The following is a 4,858-nucleotide window of genomic DNA, read 5'->3' on the forward strand; positions in this document are numbered from 1 at the left end:
ACAAGATCGGGTGGTCGCGATCGATTCTCGCCAGTTCAAGTTTGCAGAGAAGAACTACCCAATTCACGACAAGGAATTACTTGCGATGACGTTTGCACTTGTCAAGTTCAGGGCTTAATTGCTCGGTTCCAAGCCGTTCGTGATTTATACAGATCATGCATCACTACGCACTGCAAATCAGTCGCTTCGCCTCTCGCAGAAGATGGCCGGGTAGCCCTTCTTCTTCGCAGAATATAACTTCGAGGTGAAGTATAAGCCAGAAAAGTAGAATGCTTTGGCTGATGCGTTGTCACGCAGACCAAATTATGAGCGTGTTCATGTCAAGGCAGTGACATCTTCTGTGACGGATTTGATCCGCGCCGCGTACGCGGGTGATGAATTTATGCGTAGCGCTGCTACGGGCTCTCGGAAGTAAGGAGTTTGGAAACTCGGGCATGAACTTGTCGGCGCGACTGCGCGCACGGTTGCACCTATATTCATTGAACAATGGATTGCTGTATTATAACACCGACTAGACGGATACGCTACTCCTCCCGATGAGAATATAAAGTGCTGTATCCTCTATGAGACCCTCGACACCCCACTCAGCGGTCATCTCGGTCATGGGAAGGTCTACAGCTCTGTGAGTGGTGGTCCAAGCTGTACAAATGATCGAGCACATATGTGCGCACGTGTGAGACGTGTCAGAGGGTAAAACTCTCTCCGAACGCGGTGGCAACGCTGGCTAGTGTAGCGATACCCTCCGGGTGTTGGCTGTTCATGAGGATGGATTTTGTGTTTGGCCTGCCGAAGGAATCGGCGGGTAACCCGGGTGTGGTGGTCTGTGCGGATCATTTGAGCACGATAGCTCATCTTGCGGCGCCATCGTCGGTGTGGGAACAGCGTCACTGTTTGTGGATTGTGCCTTTCGACAACATGGACTCCCGAAGCCAGTTGTTTCTGACAGAGACCACGCTTCACTGGGAAGTTTTGGTCTTCAATCTCTAGGGTGCTGGGTACCAAGTTGACTATGTAAACAGCAGACCGAAGGTCAAACTGAGCGCGTGAATCGCGTTGTTGAAGACGTTTTTCGCAGCATCTGCACTGAGACGCTGCCAAAGCGCTGGAGCGTTGCGCTGCTACTTGTAAAGTTCGCTCTATACAAACTGTTTTGTTCTTGCCACGATGCAACTGGTACTGAATCTTAACGGTGGGAGTAAGAGAGACTATTTATTTGTGATTGCAGTGACCAAGGTGGTCCTAAGAGTTGTATTTCTCTCCCTTTTCTTCAATAGCAGCCCTGGTAGAGCTGGAGATATCATTGAAAGGTGATATGTGGAAGCATTCTCAAGACGTTGAGGTTCGCCGGATCAATACGGTTGGCAGAGGAGAAGCTGAACTCTCCATCCGTTATAAACAAATATGTTATTGAGGATCTCGCAAAGTTCTGACGACAAGGAGTAAGGCAGGTATTCTTAAGGCTCACACGGACCGTCTCTATCCTTTGTTGAAGTAATGTCTGGAGTGCGACATAAACTCGATTTGGTTACTGGAAATAAATGTTGCATCAGACGTCAAAAGTCGTTCTAACGGACAGTGCGTCTTCTTAAACGCTTTTTTGCAAGATGCATGAAGCAGGCTTGGTATGAGAAGTCGATCTACGCATCCGGTGCCGACTTTTAGTGTGCGAGAGTTTAGTGGTATTTTTTGGGGAAAATTTTGCGATCGTGCGCGTTAAACGCAGCCACGATCCCGTCTCGAACGCCGATCCTATAGAGGATGTGCAACATAGCAGCACGGTCGACTGCGCTATCTTTTGTGCTTTAGACTTGGTTGATATATTATATTTTACTAACTGCTGGTTGATGACAGCAGTTTCTTACTGAGCCGGATGCTTTAGTGTAGCTGATAATATCACAGGGACTATCTTTTGCACCAATGATGTTCCTAGTCTGGTGACATAGCTTTTCAGGCCACGTCATGGCCATGTACAATGTACAAACCAATATGTTCATTCATAGACATACAGGCTACGCGAAGTAGGATGTGAAGACCCGCATTAGACACTTGCGAGCAGTGCTCAAGTGTATGCGCTCTGAAAGCTATTTGCCGATATTGATAAGTTTGTTTTTGGCGCCGGCAACAATCCATTTGTCAAAGAGCAGGATCTTTTAGAAGATCTCGTGGTAAAACCCTTAGATGACCAGTGCCTCGCTCTCAGAAGGACTCGAGGATATGACTTGGTCTGGCAAGAAGCTGACACAAGGGCACTGCAAACTATGCCAGTGTGGCACGACCCCTCACCAAGATCAATAGAAAACGAAATATTGCTGTGATGCGGCGAAAGAGACGGGCTTCAAGGCCATGACATAAAGCCTCATACTTGCCCCGATTTTGGCTGTTTCGAGTCAATATCAACTATTCACTATTCCACGTCGTCTATGACGCTTCAGCCTTTGCAACAGGCTGCGCATTTCTTCAAGCAGCTGTCAATGATCATGAACGCGCGATCTCGTCTTAGTCTCGCTAGCTCTAAGCGGCAGAAGAATACCACATTTCTTCTGACAAGGAATTACTTGCAATAGATTATGCTTTCGACAAATCCAGGGTATACCTGCTAGGCATTTTGTGATCTGTACGGATTAAGAGTCGATGCTCATATCGATATCGCTACAAATCTGTCATGAGGTATTGCAACACGATTATCTTTTTTCCAAATAAATCTCTGAGATAAGGTACATGCCGGGTTGACTTAATACGCGCTTTCGCGTCGCTTCTACAATATATTGTCGCATGTCACGACGGTGATGTCGTTGAGCGTATGCGTCGAACGCAACAAGTGTAACGTTACTGGAATCTTATCTCAATAAAGTGTTCATCTGATGCCGCTTCACCGAAGCGCACGCATGCCTGCATTGCTATGTTATACACCACGGCTTGCTAGATCATCGCTGACCTTGATGGCATCAGCATGTAGTGATGCCGCATTATGTTGATGACCTCAAGTGCGGGATGCTGTACGGTGAATATGACAGTTCTTTGGGTGGCCACTCCGGAAGAGAAGAAAGATACTGATCGATAAGTGCTGTACGGATTACTTGACATGTAAAAGTGGTTCAGCACGTATGTGAGCACGTGTGAAGCGTGCCTACGGGCGCAATCCTCGTCATATGAGGCAGCCCTTTGGCAATCTTGCTTTTTCCGGCGATCACTACGGGCTAAATTCTCGGTTTTCGAAATGACGCGTCCAATAATACTGATGTTGCTGTCTTTGTGCTTGAAAAACATGAATCGATTTGCAATTTTCAGCGATGTTTAGATAGTCATTCTGATTCTCGATAAAAATGCTCTCGCCACGATGACTTGCCGGCTGACATTACATTGACGCATCACAAAAAAGTTCCGACAAACTTGGTAATAGGATTTGGAAGCAGATTCGATATTTCAACCGCTGACCGTCCGCTAGCTAGGCGTAGATACGGAAAGGTGACTCGCGCAGTGTGAAATAATCTTTGTAGCACCTTCTTGGTGATTTCGTGATGCTAAAACAAATTGCACCCTCTCATTCACTTTGCGTTTAATAACGCAGTAGATGCCTGGTTTGGTGAACCCCTCTTCTGACTTTGACACCGCTACACAGTAAACCCGGTTTTAGTGGGGGAGGAGTTCTAGATCAAAATCGACTTGCTGATATCTGCCCACCTACACTTCGTAGCAAAATCAATCAGATTTTGATGGGCGATTGACAGAAACAACTTGAGGTGATAGGTTGTCACCTCGTCGTCCGCGTGTGTTCTTTGTGCGCTCTTATTTCTAGCATGAGACGACACCTTCAACGGATGCCCGCTTTGCAAAGGTCAATTTGTAAGGCTTTACGAGAGCTTCAGTGGTGGCTCTTTATCTCGTTCGAGAACGTCGTTATATATTACACGACATATTTGCTACCTTCCAGCACCAAACGTATATTTTTCATGGAGTGCGGGTTTTTCGACTACTGCTTCAAGCGTAGGCGCTACTTCTGGCGAGGTTGGACTGTGGGCTGGAGAAGCTGAGTAAATCTCTCGTGCTTGCGTTAGAATTGGTGTGAGCATCAGCGAGGCGACCGACTTCAGACCGTTTAAACGGTAATTCCGACGTGGTGTGGATAAGAGTGCAAAAGGGCACAGAGTTTGAGACTCGAGCAGCGAGAAGGCTGAGCACAGTAAGCACGTCATTCCTAGGAACTGGCTAGGTTTGTTTATCGTCGGAATAGTTTAGTTGGGACTTGGAGAGTCACTGACACCGCTCCCATTGGAAACACTTCGGCATCATCACTGGCAATTCCATAAATCGCATCGAACGCGAAGACTGCGCTCTAAGCGGCGCTCGCCGAACCTTTTGGTTTGTCCACATGAGCAAATTTTACTGCAAGTATGCTCAGAAGAGCAGGCACATTAATGTGCAAAGAATCGGGCATAACTTCAAGCGTAGTGGCTGCTCGGGAGAGATCACTTTTTGTGGTTTGTTAAATGACAAATATGTATCAGCCCCATTCTAGTCTACCTCTTAGTATGACTAAAAGGTGCTGTCATTTAGTGTACTTAATTCTATCACATATGGTATAATTGTATAAATTCAGCAGGGTTCAATCGTTCAGAATTTACTTTATACTAGGTGTAATTGTGAACATGCGCAAAACTTCTCAATTTGCCGGCTACTTCGCAAGTCAAATCCCTAGAAGTACTCATTAACCCCCAGCCCTCCACTCCAGTTGCTACTCCCCTTTTCTGAAGATGAAATATCCAGATGCTTCCGCCTCCCCATCCCCCGTCGACCAGCCCACTCGCGCTGTGATTGGCTTGACTCCTGGGTCCGCACCCAGTATCCAGTCGGGTACCAC

The sequence above is a fragment of the Plasmopara halstedii genome, assembly GCF_900000015.1.
Source record: "Plasmopara halstedii genome assembly, contig: Scaffold_289, whole genome shotgun sequence".
Classification (NCBI taxonomy): domain Eukaryota; phylum Oomycota; class Peronosporomycetes; order Peronosporales; family Peronosporaceae; genus Plasmopara; species Plasmopara halstedii.